Genomic DNA, 22,584 nt, shown 5'->3' on the forward strand with positions numbered 1-22,584 from the left:
TGCCCACTTCCCTCCACCAAAGTGTCCCACCTTTGCTTCCCACCCGCCAATCTGCTTCTGCTTGAGGTGAATTTTCTCAACTATGTTTTTATGATTAGATTTACAGTACCCCTGCTGATAGGGTTTGATACATACACTGTACCATTTTTTAGTACCACTTCCTCCTCCTTGCTGAATGCTTCTCTCCATCATAGATGTTTTTCCCTCTTTGAGAAGAAATAAAGAGTGGATTTAAAAAAATTAATTTCCGTTCTCTTCTATTCACTTCTTTGCCCCCTCATTTTTCACCTTCCTTCCTTCCTTCCCTTTTTCCTGCTACTTTTTAACATGACATAATTATTCCTAATGGTTCTACTTAATGGTTCTAAAGGTTAGGTCTTGGAATTTAGCATTAAACTTTTGGGGACACATTCAGTCTATAGTCTCATCTCTCTATTCTGTAATGTGAAGTGGGAAATATCTGTGATATGGCTTCCTCTGTCATTTGATACCTAATTTTGTACTTTTATCTTCAGTGTGAGCCTTTATTCTTGGCTCATTGTTCAGAAAGCAATATGGAACTGGTCTTTCCAGGTATAAAAGTCATTCTTTTATGGAAGTATAGCAGACAGGGATTTTGTCCTCTGAATCTGGAGAGGTCCTTTTAGGTATAATTATATAATAGTCCTTAATAATTTCTGATCTATGTATTATAATCTATTGTGATATAATATAATGTCACAACATAATATAACATATTGTGACAGATACTTTATTGCTTTGAATTCTTCAGCTAAATATGATATATATCTCAGATTTGTTTTCAAATAAGACAACAGGATTAAATTTTCTCTTTATAAATTCCCCTGAGAGGTTTTGATCTATGATCTACTTCAATCTAATGAGTAACTGGGGGAGTATCTCCCTATGTATATAGGCAGAGTACTAAATAAGACAATTAAATTGAACTGCTAAGGATTCATAATGAGGAAAGACTTGTCTTTTTATTTACATGAGTGATGCTTTGTTAGCGTAGTTTAGGATAATGGCCTGATTCTTTCCTGTCCTGTAACTTTGATCCTTGCGAAGAAACAAAGGTAAATCAATCAAGCAGATAAAGATCAAATTAGTAGCTTAATCATTTATAATTTTGATGAATTAGACAGCCTTGATTAGGCCTGTTACTTCAATTGGATTCCCTAATATCTTTGGCTAAATTTAGAATCTGGGAGCTCCAAATGTGAAATCTAGTCTAATCGGAATTGATTCTCAAAGATATCTTTGTTACATAGATTGAGCTCAAAAACTATGAAAATGGGCCAGAGAAATAGCATAAGTTCTAGGTTGCTTTCCTGGTATAGAGCCATGCCAGATTCTATCCCTAGCACTGTTTATGGTCCCACAGCAGTGCAGGAGTAACCACTGGGCAAGAAATACCATAATGTTTAGGGATAACCAGAGCTTTATGAATGTCATAGGGAGCTGTGAAACTGGCCTGGCCCTTCTGACATCTAGGTGAATGGGCTCTTATATTCCTGCAGGAAACTGATAGAGATTTACCTGAAATAGAGCATCACTTTAGAGAAGGAGGCTTTTTTTTCCCTGTAGGAAATTTGAAAATGGCAAACTAATAGACTGACAACAGGAAATTAATGCCTGAAGATGGATTTATTTTGTAGCCCATCACAGAGTTCAGAAGGACACAAAAGGGTAGTAACTAATAAAGGAGAACACATTTCCATAAGTTCAATGTACTGACTTACTAGTAATCGTGGGGTGTTGGAAAGAATGAGAAATTGGTTGTTCTGTACAACCTGTGCAACATGAAACTGACCATTGGGACCAGATGCATGATTCCACTCAGGCTTGCCTGTCAGTGCTAGGTCATTACTGAGCAGTTAAAGGAAGAGCCTGCATTCAGGTAACAAGCATGACTATTTCCAGTCAAGGTGCCTCGGCCCCTAAAATACGGTCATTTTTACACTCTACTAGAAATTATTTCAATCATTTTGAAAGCAGTGTGATAAAGGATATTTTTTTTCTGAGTAGAACAATGATTTAACATAATTTTATATTCATTTTTATTTTGAGCCATTAATTTAGGAAATCAGTAAAAAATCTGGAAAGTTGAACATTTGGTGATAACTGGTGACCATACAAAGTGTTTAAATAATACATATGTAATAATCCAGATATTGACAATTTTATTGTGTTTTGTGGAGTCATATTTTTCCCTGCTGTGACTTCTCAGTTGGAATGGCCAAAGATAAAACTTGCGTTTTTGAGAAAACAGAGATGAAAGAAATTAAACTAAAGTGAACTTTTGGACTATGAAACCAGTCAGGAGTTATCAGAAGGGAAAGTGAAGTGTAAATTGAGACAAAGGGTAAAAATTATGCTGAAGGAGAAAATTATAGGTGTAATGTTGAACTGAATGTAGGATATATTCATGTTGATTTTCAGGAAAGCATGCCTTAAATATATAGTCTTATAATGTGATTTTTACTTCACATTCAGAAGGGGAAAATGTATAAATTTACTCTTCCATTCTTAGATTATGCACTATATATAAGGAGAATTCTGGGATTTGTCAGGGCTATAACTGGAGTTTTTGACACTTTATGAAAGTCTTAATATATAATTTTTCTACATAAACATTCGTACTTATATGCAACTGCTCTCCCTTAGTGATTTGATTATCTCTATATACTTCTTGTTTTTAAGTGTATTATTTCTGATAATTACAGGACAAAACCTTCGAATCCAGACTAAAGAGTTTTGTAAGACTAGCTTGTCATTTATTAGGTGTGGGAGTTTAGAAAAATCAATTGTTCCACTCAGTAACTCAGTTATTTATGTTTTAAAAGATGCTCTAGTGGGTGGTTTTTGAGGATTAGTTAAAAAAATTAACTGTTGGGGCTGGAGTTTTGGGACTGGAGTGATAGCACAGCAGGCAGAGTGTTTGCCTTGCACTCGGCCAACTTGGATTCGATTCCCAGCATTCCATATAGTCCCCTGAGCACTGCCAGGAGTTAATTCCTGAGTGCATGAGCCAGGAGTAAACCCTGTACATGGCCAGGTGTGGCCCAAAAAGCCAAAAAAAAAATTAACTGCATGAATTAATGAAGCAAATTGTGTCATGTACATATAGGTAATTTATAAATTACAGCTCTGTAAATAAAGGTAGAACAGATCCTTTCTATTTTTACTTTAAAAATTATCCCTGAGTTTTATTTAAGATACCATGCATTTCACTCACTGATTTGAAATGTACTCAGTGATTTTATTGTGTTCATGATATTGTGTAACCAATCTCAGGATTTAGTTCTGCAGCCTTCATATAACCTCAATAGAAATTTTGTATCTTTTGGACTTATTCATTCTCCTGCTAGTATGCAAACTAAGTTTAAATTATCTTGGGTATATATCTCTGAGTGGAATTGTAATGTTGGAAGAATCTCACTTTCAGTTTGTATGCTATTCAGTATGTTTTCAAGGGACACTAGCAATATCTTCAATTTAGAAAAATATCTATTGGTTTAGCAATAAAATCATGGGCTCTGATTAGTTAGGCAAAAGTCTTTGAATTTAGATCATCTATATTTTATGAAGAATCTAGGAGTGGGTGAGAACAGTGTGTTATCTTGAATACTTGTTTAAAGAACTGTATACCTTCAAAGTAGTATAAATACCTTTCTTTCAATTCCGCACACACAGTTCCTCCATCTTCTTCTACTTTTCAGTCATTACTGTCTTACTGTTTATTACAGATCCTTCTTTTGTGCAGGTACTACCTACACTTACCTGGAATATTTATTTTTGCTCATATCATAGGCATCTGTATTTGCTCTCCGTGAAAATACCCATTTGTAACAAGATTATCATAGATCTCCCACTCAGCTTTGTCTTTTTATTCAGCAGCCTCAAAACTAGGTCCTGTGTATTCCACTGGAACAACAAATAGATAGTGTGAAAAATAGGTTCTGGGATTAAATAAAAAAAACAAACAAGACATTTTCTGTGATGAAATGAGCCTATTAACAGGGCCTACGGTGTGTCACTCTTTGGGATAATAGTCCTATTTACTATTTACAATGCTACTATGCACTTTTTTTTTTTTTTTTGCTTTTTGGGTCACACCCAGCGATGCACAAGGCTTACTCCTGGCTCTGCACTCAGGAATTACCCCTGGTGGTGCTCAGGGGACCATATGGGATGCTGGGAATCGAACCTGGGTCGGCTGCATGCAAGGCCAATGCCTTACCCTCTGTACTATTGCTCCATCCCCGCTACTATACACTTTTAAAAATAAATTCTAAATTCATTTGGGGCACCATGATTTTACATATTGTTAAGGGTAGGGTTTCAGTTTCTTTGGAAGTAAAGTTCCAACACCACGCCATCCATCAATGTCCACTTTCCTCTACCATTCTCTTATTGCCCCCTTCCCTTGTCCCACCCAATGTTAAGCTTAGTAAAGGAAGATGATACATTTGGCTTGATCTATTTTTTTTTCTTTTTTGGGTCACACCAGCGATGCTCAGGGGTTACTCCTGGCTTTGCACTCAGGAATTACTCCTGGTGGTACTTGGGGGACCATATGGGATGCCGGGGATCCGAGTGCAACACACACGCCGTACCTGCTGTGCTATCGCTCCGGCACCTGGCTCGATCTATTTTTCCACTCATTTTCTTATGGGCACAATTAGTTTCTGCATACCCACTGGAATCTTAAAAAATGCTCTTTGTAAAAATGCTATTTAGTTTAACTTCTTTCCTTCATTAAAGACACTATTTTTTTAAAAAATTACTGAACTTTCTCTTATATGAAGCATTTGTTAAGATCTCTAAGTGATGAAGGATGTGTAGAGGTAAAGATAGTCAGGAAGATGTTGAAAGAGAATCCCTAAATTTAAAAGGACTAATTTCAGGGAATCCAGTATTGTACTGTGTCCTTTGTGAATAAGGAAGGAGAAAATGGCTTAAAAATACTTGTGATAGTGACACAAAATGTTAGCTATGCATATAAAATACAAGAATATGTTTCTTATCAAGCTCAGATTTTTTCATAATGACAATAGGCATATTCTGACTTTTTAATCATTCACTGGCTATAGCCATAAGATTTAGTTCACTGAAATACTTGATCCTTATATCCTGATACTACTAATAGTCACCTAATGTAAGGCATAAAATGGTGTACATACCAGTTTGAATAAATTTTTCAGGTAAAAATTTGTTAATAAGACTTCTTAAAGATGATTTAAAGTACAAAGTTGACTTTCTCACTTCAGTTTCATCCACTATGTCTAAATTTACCAAAAGAAGCGGAATTATACTTTGTGGAATTACTTCTTCATAAACACAAGCTGCTCCAGATTGTTTTCATCTCAAAATCCACAGATGTATTTTTCTTAGGATCCCTCATGTTATTTTAGCTACAATTTGATTAAAATTAATTTTTCACTTTGAAGACTGTCATAATAACTATAAAATATACATAAACAGCTTAGAGTTGAAATATACATGTTCTTTTTTACTAAGATGCATTTAGGTAGCTTAAAATTAAAGTGAAAAAATCTTATACTCAATAGAATTACAAGAAATGCAGAGCTGTGTGGAAATTAATGTATGTTGATAAACCTTGCTATTTGGTGGCTTCTCTAATTATTTTCCATTAAAGTATTAATAAACATTTGCTTAGCACAAGATTTGATGAGTGGATCATTTCAAGCTTCTGCCATTAGTTATGATCATAAATATTATTTTATTCATGTCTGATTAACAAATGTATCAGCAGAACTAAATTTTTATTTAAATAGAAAAATCCGAAACTACAGCATTACTTGATCTATAAATTATTTCTTCAGTGCAGACTGTGGCATTTTTTAAAATACAGCAAGATATGCTTCCAGTACTGCAATTTTTTTTAAAAGACTTGCAACAGTGGCCTTGATAAGCTGGAATAGAATTACTATGTGAAAAAAAAAGAAATATGTTTTGAGGACTTAATTTTTTTTTAAATTTTATTGAATTACCGTGAGATAGTTACAAGCTTTCATGTTTGGGTTACAATCACACAGTGATCAAACACCCATCCCTCCACCAGTGCAAATTCTCCACCACCAATATCCCCGGTATACCCGCCCTTTCTACCCTCCCCCTGCCTCCATGGCAGAGAATATTCTCCATACTCTCTCTCTACTTTTGGACATTATGGCTTGCAGCACAGACACTGAGAGGTCATCATGTTTGGTCCATTATCTACTTTCGTCACACATCTCCCATCTCGACTGATTCCTCCGGCCATCATTTTCTTAGTGATCCCTTCTCTATTCCATCTGCATTCTCTCTTTACATTTGTGAAGCAGTTTTTCAGCTATAGGGCAATTCTCATGGCCCTTGTCTCTACTGTCCTTGGGTGTCAGCCTCATGTGATGCTATTCTATACTCCACAAATGAGTTCAGTCCTTCTGTGTCTGGAGGACTTAAATTTGGATATTAGATTAGGATCACCAGTACCAATGAGGGAGTAAAGAGTACAGAGCTGTTCTGTCCTTTTTTTTTTTTTTTTGGCTTTTTGGGTCACACCTGGTGATGCACAGGGTTTACTCCTGGCTCTGCACTCAGGAATTACCCCTGGCGGTGCTCAGGGGACCATATGGGATGCTGGGATTTGAACCCGGGTCGGCCGCATGCAAGGCAAACGCCCTACCCGCTGTGCTATCGCTCCAGCCCCTGTTCTGTCCTTTTATCATTGCAGACAGTATGTCTGATAGTCACTGTCAGTGTCACTGTCACCGTCATCCTCTTGCTCATTGATTTGCTCGAGCGGGCACCAATAATGTCTCTGTCTCCATTGTGAGACTTATTGTTGCTGTTTTTGGCATATTGGATATGCCACGGGTAGCTTGCCAAGCTCTGGCATGTGGGCGAGATACTCTTGGTAGCTTGCCAGGCTCTCCGAGAGTGGCAGAGGAATAGAACACGGGTTGGCTGTGTGCAACGCTCAACCAGCTGTGCTGTCGCTCCAGCCCATGTCTGATAGTAGATGGTGTTTTCCTTCCTTCCCTTGATTGTGCTGTTGTTTCTGAGCTCACCCTCGTTAGGTGTTGGTGCTCACTCTGAGACACAGTGCTCTCTGAAGATCACATACTTTTTAGTAGCTGTGCTTGCATGTATGTTTGCCAGTTGTGGCACTCTTTAATTGTGGTACCAGTGTCCATTCTCAATATGGAATTGCAGCATTGGTTAAGCATGTCCTAGCTGGAGGTTTTTTTCCCTGACCTCAATACTCATACTTCTTTAGATACAGTAATGGCCGTTTCCATTGCATCTCTTGTACACATGTGATTGGGTGCTGGAGATCACACACAATTCTGTGATGCTGGGATCCCAGACAGTAGAGTTGCAGGGACTATTCTAGGCACATGAGCGAGGTACCAGGAATCAAACTTCATGATTTCATGCTTGTGAGTCTCACACTTTTAGCCATTGAGCCTGGATCTTCACAGTTTTCTGTTTTCTTCTATGATATAAGACCTGCAAATACCATTTAAAATTCTGTGGCTTAGGCTGACTCCTGGGCTGGAACGATAGCACAGTGGCAGGGCATTTGCCTTGCACGCAGCCGATCTGAGTTCAATTCCTCCGCCCCTCTCGGAAAGCCTGGCAAGCTACTGAGAATATCTTGCACGCACGGCAGAGCCTGGCAAGCTACTTCGATATGCCAAAAACAGTAACAAGTTTTACAATGGAGACATTACTGGTGCCCGCTCGGGCAAATCGATGAGCAACGGGATGACAGTGACAGTGACAGGCTTACTCCTACAACCAATGTTTAATCAGCAGGACCTTCATAATAAATGACAAAAAATTGGATATTAACTCAAGCTAAGTTTCAAGTATTATTGCTCAATATTGTGATTGATTCTTCTTTTTGAAATATGTCAGACAGAATCTGGTGGGCAGTCTGGCTCAATTATATATATATTTTTGTTTATATTGCAATCCCTTGGTAAAAGCATACTTGTCTTAATCCTATTAAATATAGAGACTATAAACTGGAATGAAAAATCAACTAGTAGAACATCAACTGGCAGGAAATTTTTCCTCTGCATGAAAGATGAGTTTCCTATTACCACTTGCTTCGCCACCTGTCCTATAAGTTTTCCATCCTCATAGATCAAGTCTCAAGATCTGTTTCTTGTGGTGATCTTCACTGACCAACCAGGGCAAGGAAATAAGCTAGTGACAGCATGGAAAGTTTTCAGAGTAACTGTGCTCATCTATTTTTGAACTCCTTTGTAAAATGTTATTAATATTTTTTCATTGGGAATATTAAAGAGACTAAAATCATGAAGCTTTATGTCCAGTAACATTTTCAAAGAAACCAAGAGACATTATCCCAAGGAATTTGAATCTGTACTAGTTATCATAATGCTCCAATTTCAAGCTTTACACTTACAGAGACTTATGGAAATTTGGAGAGAATTTATATGAAAACTTTAATAATTGAGAAACAAATGTATTTTTATAAAGCATGCGGGTATTTTTCATATGCCATATGCCCTCAAAAAAGTGCACATAGAATTAAAATACATTATGAATACACAAGTAAAAGCAGCATACCTCCTGTCTTTTTGAATTTTGAGGACTATTGACTTAGTGGTTGGAATTTTTCTTGATTTATTGAAAGTAAAGGATATTGTAGTAACTTACATTAAGTCAGTATAAACATTATAAGTAATTTTTTCAAACAGAAACCAGGCCTTGGGCACTGGTTTTGACAATGGTGGGCATGCTTGTTCGATAATGATGTATAGATTTCCGGAGACTTTGAGTTCATTGTCTATTATCAGCAATAGTTGAAGATTAAAAATTAAAATAGCAGAGAATTTTTTTATCTAATGCTTTGTCCAGGCATTTTTATTATTTTTTGATAGCAGTAAATATTAGTAATTAATAGCCATTGCTTCACACTTGCAGCAAAACATTTTTCCATCTTTTTTACTTGTTGCCATAAATCCATTTTCCTCTAAGAGGAAAAAAATCATCAAAAGGTGTGTGAAATTATGTACACGTATTCAAGTGGTGTGAGTTGTACAGAGTATCTGTCCAGAATAACAATTTTGTCACCAGAGGAGTAATGGAAACCATGTTTGAGATGCATACAAAATGCCAGGAGATCCCAGTTGGAGAGTGAAAACTGCATGAAAACAAACTGGATGGTGAATCATAGAAGGGAGGGATGAGGAGAGCAAGAGAGAGACAGAGAGGGAAAGAGAGAGAGAGAGAGAGAGAGAGAGAGAGAGAGAGAGAGAGAGAGAGAGAGAGAGCTGAAAGATACATTCCAAAACACTGCAATTTTGAGTATCTGAGGCTGGATTCTGAAGGACCTTAATTAAATTTCCCGCCTTCCCAGAGCCATGTACAACTTTGCCTGTGCTCTTTTCTGGGTCTTTATCCATGGATGGAGCTATATCTCACACTTCCCAAAGCATGATGATTTGTCTTACATTTGCTTCTTAAAATAGAAGCCCAGGCATCTTTAGAGAATATTCAGTTAGTTTTGTTTCTTTGCTTTTTGTGGGGTGTACACTTGGCATTTCTTAAGGGCTCCTCAGAGCCTATTGCTCCGAGGTCACTCCTAGAAGGACTCAGAGATTGAACATAGATCCTCTGCATGCAAAGCATGTGTCCTAGTCCTTTGAACTATTTCTCTGGCCCCAAAGAGGATTCAAATGCTTAAGGATGTATCTTCATAATACTACAAATAATATTCTTCGTGCTTATGTAAGAAAGAATAAGAAAGAAGGGAAAAGGACAGATGGATTTTGTTACTTTTTTTCCATATCCCTTGGTCCGTAATCCAATATTAAAATGTTGGTCTATATAAGTAACACGAATCTTAGTGGAGATGTAGAAACTCACTTCCAGAGGTGTGCATGGGAAAAATGTTCTGTAGCACTGTAGCACTATTGTCCTGTTGTTCATCAATTTGCTTGAGTGGGCATCACTCAATTCATTGTGAGACTTCATTGTGAGACTTGTTGTTGCTGTTTTTGGCATATTAAATATACCACGAGTTGCTTGCCAGGTTCTGCCGTGCAGGCGGGATACTCTTGGTAGCTTGCTGGGCTCTCCGAGAGGGACAGAAGAATCAAACCCAGGTTGGCCTCATGCAAGGCAAAAGCCCTACCCACTGTGCTATCGCTCCAGTCCAAAAACATAGTTTTTGGAAACCCATATCAAAACTTGGCTATATGATATTGAGTAAATGTTCTAATGTGTCAGTCCTAAGTACATCCTACTAAGATACAACTAGGAGATTCTGATGAACTGATATGCAATGGTTGTGTTTTCTAGGAGACACATTCTGTAAAACTAGAGCTCTCATTCTCTTCAGTATGGTGAATTTCAAGCAAAAAAATTTACATTGGTTATGTGAGTTATCATGAATAATTGAGATGCAAACTTCGATTACCTTCATCATTTCTTGACTCTAACAATTCTTTTTTTATTTTTATTTTTTGGCCACACCCAGTGGTGGTCAGGAGTTACTCCTAGCTCTGCACTCTGAAATTACTCCTGGCAGTACTCAGGGGACCATATGTGATGCCAAGGATTGAACCTGGGTTGGCTGTGTAAGGCAAATTCCCTACAAGTTGTACTATCACTCTGACCCTACAATTCATTTTTAGCTGGAACACTGGTCAAAGTTAAGTTTCCTAATCATCCTGTTTGCTGAAATTCACCAGATAGAGAAAATTGCATACCTTTCATCGACTGGGTGAGCAGTGCAGAGTTGGGAATAGAAAGATAAAGACATGGATTTGAAGCACTGTAGTGATGTGCCTATTCTAGACATTTTATCATTATTTTATTCATTTAAAAGTATCTTGACTTTTGGGCCACATACAGCTGTGCTTGGGGCATACTCCTGATTCTGCAATCAAGGTTCAGGTCACTACTGGTAGATTTCATTGGAACATAATCAGTGATGATAGAACATGCACTGGCTGTTTGCAAGACCAGTGACTTAACCTCTGTACTCTCTCTCCAGCCAATTCTAGACATTTAAAAATGCAGTTTTCTCTATTTAGAACTTTGCAACTTAGAATAAAAGGGTGCTAATGTAAGTACTTTACCCCACTATACTTTTCCTACTGTTGAGATATTTTTGTGTATCTTTATAGATCAAAAATAACTTGGCGTGGAAAACAATTAAGTTAGACCATGCATATAATTAGACCATCAAAACTCTATTAATACATGCTAAACATAAAACTATGAACTAAAATTAGATTTTTTTCCATTCAAGCTTGATTTTGTAAATGAATTTCTATTGTTTTATAAATTAGGGCAGCAGCACCTTTTGCTTTTGGAAACATTTTCATAAAATCTTCATGCAAAATTAGATGGTGTCATTATATATATATATTTTTTTAAGAAGTTGTAATCAACCTTTTGTAGTTGGAATTTGGCCATATTTTCAAACTCTAATTTTTTTTTTGCTTTTTTTGGGGTGGTCACACCCGGTGATGCACAGGGGTTACTCCTGGCTCTGCACTAAGGAATAATCCCTGGCGGTGTTCAGGAGACCATGTGGGATGCTGGGAATCGAATCCGGGTCGGCCACATGCAAGGCAAATGCCCTACCTGCTGTGCTCCCCAGTGTTAACCTAAGAGGGGGAAATCTAGAGGTTGATGGAAGCCCCAAACTATCCAAAGAATTATAGTATGAATGTGAATGGAGAGACATGCACATAAAACAAATAATATTCATCATTTCAGGACTTATATAAAGAGACTGTGTGTGTGTGTGTGTGTGCGTGCGTGTGTGTGTGAGAGAATTATCTTTTCAATTTCACTTTATTATATTTTGTATCACATGTCAAGATACATGTAAAAGAAATAGCTGGGATGGAGGAGTGTCCTTTAAAAGTTGTCCTCAATCTTGGGGACAGAAGGACAGTTTAGTGGCAGGATGCTGACTCTGCACATGTCAAACCTAGGTTCAATTCCTCCAAGACCCATCAGGAATGATCCCTAAGTACAGAACCAGGAGTAAGCCCTGAGCACTGCCAGGTGTGGTCCAGAAAGCAAGAAAACAAGCAAATAAAATCTGTCTTCCAACTTGCATCAGTTATTAATCATCATCATCTTGTTGATCGTCGAATTTCTCGAGCAGTCTCAGTAATGTCTCCATTCGTCCTAGCCCTGAGATTTTAGAAGCCTCTCTCTACTCATCCCTCCCAATGGTGCCACATTGGAGGCTCTTTCAGGGTCAGGGGAATGAGACCCTCATTGTTACTGATTTTGGCATATGAATACACCACGGGGAGTTTGCGAGGCTCTCCCACTTGGGCAGGAAAATCTCGGTAGCTTGCTAGGTTGTCCTAAGGGGAGAACTAGGCTACAAGATGTCTTCCTAGAGCTTGGTTTTATAGTCTCTGGATGTTGGACGTTGGTGGGATTACACGGCACCGGGGGCGGTCCTTGGGTGTGATCGCCTAGCTACTGAATAATGGGTAATCTGGGCGGAAGAGGCCCAGTCCTGATCTGAGCAGGCTTGGAGGTCTCAGCCCTGGGTCCCACACACCTGGGTTCCACTGCTGGTTCCTTCATACGTGAGGCTTGTTCAAATGTGCGGAGAAGGGCCTTGAGTATGGCTGTGCCTAGGCTCCAGAGGTCTTAGGCCATAGGAGCTCTACTCGGGGAGGGGAGGGAAAATGAAGCCCACCCCCTTCGAGAGGCCCGGGAGGAAGACAGCCAGGCACAGGGGCAAGAGACTCTCTGTGTCGCTCTCTTCCGGGAGCTTGATTTTATAGTCTCTGGATGTTGACCATTGGTGGTATTACACAGTGCTGAGGGCAGTCCCTGGGTGTGACAGAGTCTTAGTTATCAAAAGGCTACAAATTTATATACAATAATTCTTTATGCATTATGGACTTTAAATTTTTTAATTGTCTTTTGTTTATGTGTTTATCTTTTGATTTATCAATAAAAAGCTTTCACAAACAATAGTCTGTAACCAAAATATTTTGCATTCCTTGATAAAAAGATAAACCAGAATAAAAATGTAAGAGTTTAATCAGAAACAAAATATGCCATTTTTAATTTGAATATAGCTTGGTATATTCAACTTGGAGTGATTGAAGTTCTTAATAATTGGCAATTACAAACATGTGTTTTAACACTCATTTTCATAGCTGCTTTCCTTGAGCTATGGTATCAGGTAAAGTTTAGCATTTTCATAATCATTGTAGCCTTATATATTATGCTTGATTAAAGTATGCAGAATTTTCTGGAAAATGTCAGAGTACAAGTTTGTGCTCATGTTACATGTGAGTGAAAAATTACCAATGTTGATATAAAAATGTGTATATGAAATATACATCACTGTATCACTGTATCACTGTCATCTCTTTGCTCATCGATTTGCTCAAGTGGGCACCAGTAACATCTCCATTGTGAGACTTGTTGTTACTGTTTTTGGCATATCGAATACGCCACGGGTAGCTTGCCAGGCTCTGTCGTGTGGCGGATACTCTCAGTAGCTTGCAGGGCTCTCTGAGAGGAGCAGAAAAATTGAACCCAGGTCAGCCACATGCAAGGCAAATGCCCTACCCGCTGTGCTATCGCTCCAGCCCATATGAAATATACATCATTTTTACTAAATATTTTCTAATATGTCATGTGAATTTCTTATATATTGGAATTTTATGTAGAAAAAATTCTACTGAAATTTTATTCCAGTTTATTATTGCTTTATCAATTTATGATACATTATTTATAGTTAATTTTAGAATTGGTATTTCATACTAATAATTTCATATTCAGTCTCCATAGTTATAAGTATTTCATTTTAATTGAATAGTAGTTGCATTTTACTGCAAGTAGGGTTTTTATAAAGGTTGATAAAATACAGTCCACTTTCAGGGCTTTTAAAAGAAATACATGAATATTGGGGCCAAAGAGATAATACCTAAGCTGGCTGCAGCACATAGTTTGCATGTCAAAGATCCAGATTTATCCTAAGTACTGCAGATGGTCCCCCAGGCACTGACCTCCAGAAGTGAGCTTTGCAAACAGAGCTGGGAGTAGCCCCTAATCACTGATTTCCCTATAGCCAAACACCTATATATTCTTTTTGGTTCATTGAAAAAAAAATAACTAAAAATACCTTGCTCTTGACTAGGTCTTAGAGCCTTAGAAAGCTTGGCGGCATTTATTTTTTTATTGCAAGTGGTGTCATGCATTGTTGACAAGTTCTCAAAATTTTAATATTTTATAATATGTATGTCATTAACATTTAATATTATTATTGATATTATTGTTTCTTGCTATTCACAGAGGTTATATTTTAACATATGTAAAATGTTAAATGTAAAATGATGTAGTATTTTTATAACATAAACATTCTCTTTCATATTTTAAATCTATATGCATAGAATTATAAAACTATGCACAGCTATTGGACTCTGCACCATGCTGTTTCACTCTGGGCACTCCAGAGAGGGGCAGTGAGAACCCTCCCCGCCCCAAGTGACCCAGCCCCGGCAGCCGACCTCCACTACCCAAACACCACCATGCTCCAGACCACTTTCTGGACACATTATAAAGACACTTCCTACCCATTGTCCATAATTACCACACCATATTTGATGGAGTTCAGACAGTAGACAGCAAATCATAGAGAGTAATATATATGTCTATATTGTATATATATGTATATATAGAATATCTCTTGGAAAGCCTGACAAGCTACTGAGAGTATCCCGCCCCCACAGGCAGAGCCTGACAAGCTATGCGTAGCATATTCAATAGGCCAAAAACAGTAACAATAGGTCTCATTCCCCTGATCCTGTAAGAGCCTCCAATTGTTGGGAAAGATGAGTAAGGAGAGGCTGCTAAAATCTCAGGGCTGGGAGGTATGGAGATGTTACTGGTGCCCGCTCAAGTAAATTGACGAACAACGGGAAGACAGTAATACAGTGATACAGTGATGTTCTGCTTTACTGAAGATATTAGTAAAAATGGGTTCAAATAAATTTTCATTTTGACATTTTGAAGCAGTTTTTAAATATTTGAAGTTACTCATATCTTCAGGTGCAATGCTATCTGTGTTGGTGTGTGTTTAATAGGTAAACAATTGATTAGTAGTTAATTGATACATTAGCTCTTCCTCTGGTCAGACTATAAGTCTTCTGGACCATGAAACTATCACTATATAACCTAAAACCTCTTTGAAGATGCATGTTTGGCTGCGTTTCTTATCCCACAGATGTCTGGATAGTTGGAATCTCTTGAGAGTATTATAACGTGTGGTTTCAGTTACAATAAGTGATCCAAGCATTTTTTGGTCTCTCTCCCCTCCAGTTCTGGGAGAGAGTCTGTAGAAGAAATTACAGAGGGAATTCCATTTCATTCTTACTCCCCTTTGCTTTTATTCTTTGTCTTTACCTCTGAAATTCTTTGTATTACAGTGAAATTGGTGATGCAGTATCCAAGTTTCATATTGCACATACTGCTGCTCAATTCCTCCCTTCCGAGAGAGTAGTACATAGTCATTAAAATTGTGAACTCAGCTAATCTCTGCTGAGATTTTAAAAAATGACCCTTCTCTGGATGTTTGGTTTATAATATTTCAGCAGGTCATCTTCAAAGTGACTGGTTGAGATTTGTAATGCCATATCCTGATGCTTAAAGGACTTGCCATTTCCCTTCCAGCTGAGCGTTTTAAAGTGCAGACAGCTGGGGCAGTGGTTGCTGCTAAAGGCAAGGCTGGAGATTCCCTGTGCTGGAGAGTTCGTGGTTTTAGAGAGAGGAAGCTCCTGAATGGGTAGACAGATTTAGGAGAGGGGATATTTCTGTCTGGGTCTGTGAAACACCTGGGCACTCACTTGCTGTCACCTGCAGTGTTTGCCTAAAGTGTATAGGTGCAATGTTTCTTACACTGAGGTCATAAATTATTATCTAATAACATCAGGTTCAGAGGTTTTACATTTCGACTCCTCTTTGGAATATTAATTTACAGATATTTTGACAGGTTGAGACAGTTTTTCACCTCATTATTTCTGACAGTACTACTACCTGGGGAATATGTGAGTTCTAATGGTGCCGTGGGAAACTATCTCTATAAACAGAAAAAAGTTTCCTCTCCTAATAAATTATGATGCCAGTGTTAAGTATCCTTTAGCACGGTTTTAGTGTGCAAGGGTAGTAATGAGTAAAGGGTCATTGTAATTCCGTTGTCAGAATGAATTTACTATGGTTCATGGGTATGTCTTATTTGTGGTAACTTAAAAAAAAATTACTGTCCAACATTTAAGTACTGGGTATGCAATACTTATTGCTCATAAAACTGGCAAAAAGTATTTGCTCTACATGAGAAGACAACTCAGACATAAAATATATCCAAATAACTTAGAAATCAAGGAGGTGTTTCTTTTTTGCCTAGAAAGTTAACCAAGATAAAACAGCTGTGAATAAATCAGCATGTTTAGCTCATTAATACTGAACAATATGTCATTGAAACAGATACCTTTATCTATAATAGCATTAAATTACACTATATAAAATTGTGAATGTTCATACAAACTTTCTGAAATTTATTCAGCTCTTCAAATAAAATATGTAGGTATAAGCATTCATAATCACTTGTGTTCAACAATTATCACTCTATCACTGTACCACAGTTATCCTGTTGTTCATTGATTTCCTTGAGCAGGCACCAGTAACGTCTCCATTTGTCCCAGCCCTTAGATTTTAGCAGCCTCTCCTTAATTGTCCTTCCCAATGGTGCCATATTGGAGACTCTTTCAGGGTCAGGGGAATGAGACCCGTTATTGTTACTGTTTTTGGAATATCGAATATGCCACAGGGAGCTTGCCAAGGCTCTGCCCGTGGGGGTGGGATACTCTTGGTAGCTTGGTGGGCTCTCCGAGAGGGACAAAAAATGTATATAAGGGTATACAAGCAAGTATGTTAAAAGCAAATACATGTGTGCTTCTTTAGTTACATCAGTGGGCTAGACTATAAGAGGTCTGTAAGAGGTCTTCTGGGAGCTTTGTTTTATAGTCTCTGGATTTTGGCCGTTGATGGGATTACATGGCACCGGGGCAGTTTGTTGGTGTGACTGCCAAGCTACTGGAAAATGGGGGATCTGGGTGGAGGAGGCCCGGTCCCGATCCAAGCAGGCTTGGATATCTCGGCCCCGGGTCCCGCACACCTAGGTTCCTCTGCCAGTTCTTTCATGCGTGAGGCTTGTCTGAGTGTGTGGAGAGTGGCCTTGGACATAGCTCTTCCTGGGCTCTGGAGGTTTTCAGGCTGGGGCTCTGCTTGGGGCAGGGAGGGAAACTCAACCCGCCCTTTTCTGGTTTAAATATAAATGTATTGGGGCCGGAGCGATAGCACAGCGGGTAGGGCGTTTGCCTTGCACACGGCTGACCCGGGTTCGATCCCCGGCATCCCATATGGTCCCCCAAGCACTGCCAGGAGCAATTCCTGAATGCAAAGCCAGGAGTAACCCCTGAGCATTGCTGGGTGTGACCCAAAAAGCAAAAAAAATTAAATAAATATAAATGTATTAGAGCAATGGCACTAATTATAAAATATAACTTGTATTCATCCATCTTTCAACTTGATCATCTGCTCTTGAAATCTTAGCCATAAACAATCCCTATAGCTCGGGTTCAGGGAATCTCTCCTGCAGTGGAGCGCTTGAGTTGCTGGACACCATCATGCTTTTAGTATCACTCACTCAGGCAGGGGCATTTTAAACACGCCAGTTATCATAATGTGCACATCTTTGGGATGAGGAAATAAATTGTCGCACCTGGGAAAATCCTCTTAGATGTCAAGAAGAATATGCCAGTACCATGTAAACAGTGGCCCTGTTCAGGAACCATATTTTTTTCCTCAGTAGTCTAAAAGCAAAATTATGTGGGATAAAATGGCATTATTTGAGGACCTTCTGCCCATCTATAGAAAACTGGATAAATTACTATGCAGAACAGAAAGAATATTGTGATGCCTTCTAAAAGAGCTGATCTATACCTCTGACAGAGCCGACTTTTCCAAGATAATATTGTTGGTGAAATAGCATGTTGCAACTGCACAGATAAAAGTCCTGAGATATGATTGCATGCAAAGTACACTTTGCAAGTAGTTTGAAGTAGAAGTATTATGTAAAACTTTTACTTTCCAAATGAATTGCACCTTAATTTTTAAACAGGACAGTATGTTTTTGAATTGCTTTTAATAGGTTTTAAGTAATAAAAGGAGGTCTTAATGGTGGTTATACACGATCTGTCTTGATAATCACCCCAAATGCAGTTACACTTTTCAAGCCAGATAGCTCTTGCCCGCTGCTCTACCCATGTCAGTGTTAAGGTGCTGCTCCTGCCTAAATTTTATTTAGAAGGTCTTAATTTGTATTTAAACGGATTGCTCCAAAGCACAGACAAATAAATGTGGTTGTATGAAGATCATTAACAGTAATGATTTCATATAGTAGAAGAAGATGCTGCTACCGTCTCTTGCAAGCTTTGGGGATCATTTATCTGCATGTCATCATTAATGGCAGTTGCTGGTGAAGGTTAGCTGTTTTATATAGCATCCAACACAGCGTTGTAAATATTTATACTTGTGGTAAAGATAACTTATCTTTAGAAAGTGGTAGATACTGTATTAAAAATAGAAATAAGCTACCAGATGTTTTCTCTTTTTTTATTTAAAAAGTTGGTAGAGGGGCACACAAGGCAGTACTCAAAATTTACTCTGCACTCAGAGATCATTCCTGCTGGGCTCAGGGGACCATATGAGGTACTAGAGGTTGAACCCAAGTCAGTTTTGTGCAAGGCAAGCATCTTACCCAGACTCTACTATTGCTCTGTCCCCCAGATACTTTTAGTCTAATAGCAAGTGTTCTGAGCCAAAAGAGTTTCTAGATACAAGATCTGTGGAATAAAAAGTATGCATATATTCATTTTAAGTACTTTATTTTTAGGCCATAAAATACTCTACTCACACTTCACAATTTATGTTCCTATTTCATTTCTCTTTTAGCAACAGCATTTTCCCCAGTGTATGGTTACCACATTACTTCTTTTTATCTTCAGCAATAAAGTTAATGGGAAGCATATTCAAATTGCTTAAAAGCTGTACCAACTGGTGTTGTCAGGTGATTATGCTTCTTGAAAAGTAGAACATGCTTTGCTAGTAGGTTGACTATGGCAATTAGTCTCTAAAACTCAGGTGTGCCAAAATGCATTTTTTGTGTGTAGCAGAATTTATTACTTATATTTCTATCACATAAAAGAACATGTAATAGTATCAGTTATACATGGTCCACTAGATGACCTAATGTTATCTTGGTTGCTTATAGTATCAATCTGACCCATTTTGAGTTTAAAACATTTTCAAAGGTTTGTTTTTCACACTCTTGTCTGGATTACTGTGTGTTTGGAGAGTCAGTCATACCACAAAAATGATTAATAAAGAGGATTCTGCCTCTTTGTTTTGTCACTTTTATCCTATCCCAGACTTTGTTCTGAGCTTAACTTCTCTCCGTACTGAGTGTGTGTCCTTTATTCAAACTTCCCCTTCCCTCTCCAATTGTCTGTTTAACTTGAATCCAGCTTCCTATGTAACCTCTCAGATGCACAGTTGGGGGGTGTGTTCTGAGGAATGGGAGAGAGGGCATTGTCCCTGTTTGTCCCTGTTTGGGGGCGCCTATATTTAGCTATGAGACATATTGACAGATCCACTAGAATTTTTTCTACTAGCTTCTACACCTTTCTAGGGGTTCATAAAGGAACTTCAGTGCTCTTTCACATGGAATCAGTAGGGGAAATCCAAGAAACTTGGACAAGAGAAGTCCCAGGGCCTTTCCTGCTTAGCTACTTTGCATTCAACTCTATTTCCATATTCCCTGAGTTTTTTGCAAGGGTTAAAACAAAAGAAAATGAGTTTGATGGCTTGATAAATAGCTAGGCTGTTCAGATTTTATAGGGAAACCAGTCTGTGATTGTCTTCTGTAGCCAGCACTTCATTCCTTGTTCCTGCTCCTAATTAGCCTTTTTTTTTTATGTTTATACTGTCTTTGCTCTATTCCAGATCCTGGAAATTTCTTTCTTTCTTTCTCTCTCTCTCTTTCTTTCTTTCTTTCTTTCTTTCTTTCTTTCTTTCTTTCTTTCTTTCTTTCTTTCTTTCTTTCTTTCTTTCTTTCTTTCTCTCTCTTTCTCTCTCTCTCTCTTTCTTTCTTTCTTTCTTTCTTTCTTTCTTTCTTTCTTTCTTTCTTTCTTTCTTTCTTTCTTCCTCTCTCTCTTTCTTTCTTTTTTCTCTCTTCTTTTTTTCTTTCTCTCTTTCTTTCTCTTTCTTTCTTTCTTTCTTTCTTTCTTTCTTTCTTTCTTTCTTTCTTTCTTTCTTTCTTTCTTTCTTTCTTTCTCTCTTTCTTTCTCTTTCTTTCTTTCTTTCTTTCTTTCTTTCTTTCTTTCTTTCTTTCTTTCTTTCTTTCTTTCTTTCTTTCTTTCTTTCTTTCTTTCTTTCTTTCTTTCCTTCTTTCTTTCTTTCTTTCTTTCTTTCTTTTATAGTGGTGTCAGAATTAAGTGTGGAATTATATGTATGAATATGTTTTGTTCTCTGGAATTTTTCTAACTGAATCTGATTTTTTATCTCTGGAGCCAACAATTGGTTGTCTTTGTTCTCTGGTTCATTTCTGAACCGTCTCATGAGCCAAATGACCAACTCCAACCTCCATATCTTTGTGTTCATACTGGAAATGTCTATTGATTTGGGGTATGTTACTGTTAAAAATACAAGCCAAAAATATTTAATGATTTATCCTATTACATACTCAAAGTAGTCATTATCTGAACTGTATCATACTACAGTGGAATCATATACTATGCTTAGGAAAAATATTGCAGATATATGGTATAAAAACTGACAAAGCTATTTTGCTGATGTTGATATTAGTCCTCTTAAATCAAGATGTTCCTCAACCATATGAAAATGAAAATGAAAATGTGTTGACTTTTCCTCGAATTGATTTTATGAAAGGATTTTGGCTTTGTAAGTGGTGAGAATATAGTCTACTGCACAATCTACAGTCAGCTTAGTCTCTCAAGAAGGAACCATATATTTTGTGGTTAACATCTTTGACTGATATCAGACCACCCTGCTTTCAATCCTAGCTCTACCACTGAATAGTTGTATAACTTCTGTTTTTGTTTTTAAAATGCCATGGCCAGAAGCATTAAATGACACATTTCATGTAAAATGCATAACAAAGATCTTGGAATTGTAAATCTTAAGAATATTTATTAGCAGTTTTAAATATTACATTTTTTTTCTTACTGAAAATTTCAAAGACTAAGCATTGGAAGTAAAATGAAATTAATAGTGTCAAGAAGATAAATATAAACAAAGTGAGATAGTGGGAAGACTGCATGTTATGAATTATTAAGTCCAAAAAAAGCTGACTAGTTATAAAATTATACAAGAGTACATTTTATGTTCTGGTTTTAAAATATTGGAGAAAACCCAATATATGTAGATCACTGATGATCATGAGTTAGCAATTTTGTACTCCCTAACATTTGTCAAAAAAGTTAAATATCTTATTCTTCCTAATATTTGGCAGAAAAATCCATAAATATCTTGACCTTTTCTTAATGTCTAGTAAGAAAAATCAAAACCTTACTTCTCTGTTGCAACTGAGTAGTAGTAGGAGCTTTTGTTTCAAATTTTCTTTTTCTTGTGCTTTTGGAATTCACAGATACCTGTGAATTAGCATAACGTTTTCACATATGTTCTATGACCAAGATGAAGCTAATGCACATAGGACATGTTAGATATTCAATCGTCTTAGACCAGAGATGAGTTGATGTTTCAAATGCTTCATTGGAGTCAGACTAAAAAATGTTGGAGAGAAACATTTAGTGAAAGAATGCCTTCTGTTATTCTGGTTGGAAAATTTAGAGCTATGTTAAGTAATGCAATACTTGTCCACAGACAAAGGCTAACCTGGTTTTGAAGGGGTCATATGTCTCTGCAAGCATACTAGGGATTGCCTTTATTTTAGATGAGAGAAAAAGCACACTCAGATTACTTGATGATTCCACCACTATTCATGACTTGCAGTGTTGACATTGTGTAGATTTATGGGGTCCTCAAGTGTGGAAATACTGAGTCATATAGAGATGAGATGGCTTAATAATGAAAAAAATATTTACACAGTAAGCTGTTTGTCAGTAAAGATGGTTTAAATTATAAGTCACCCAACAGGGTCTACATCAAGTTGTGAATTATTCTAACCACAAAAAACATGGAAAATGAGTAAATAAAATTTAAGATAAATTTATAGACTTTTGATTTCATATTCTCCCTCTTCCTTGTCTTCATGCCCTGTTCTTGTTTTGAAATGGACAAAAAAGATTATTAGTTCAGTATCTAAAAATAATATCAGTACACTTGAGAATTAAAATTAAGATGGACCCAATATTTTGACATTGATAAAGTGTTGCTGTAGAACATAATAATGTATTGTTCTTCAGAGTTTCTATGTCTCCTACTTGTTTCTACCACATACATAAT

At 37.4% G+C, this 22,584-nt stretch overlaps 1 protein-coding gene across 1 annotated transcript in view; it reads left to right on the plus strand.

Annotated features, from left to right (window-relative positions):
* Positions 1-22,584, plus strand: part of VGLL3 (vestigial like family member 3) — a 50,202-nt gene that overhangs the window by 25,701 nt on the left and 1,917 nt on the right. The gene's annotated exons all lie outside the window — the stretch shown is intronic.

The sequence above is a fragment of the Sorex araneus genome, chromosome 2, assembly GCF_027595985.1.
Source record: "Sorex araneus isolate mSorAra2 chromosome 2, mSorAra2.pri, whole genome shotgun sequence".
Lineage (NCBI taxonomy): Eukaryota > Metazoa > Chordata > Mammalia > Eulipotyphla > Soricidae > Sorex > Sorex araneus.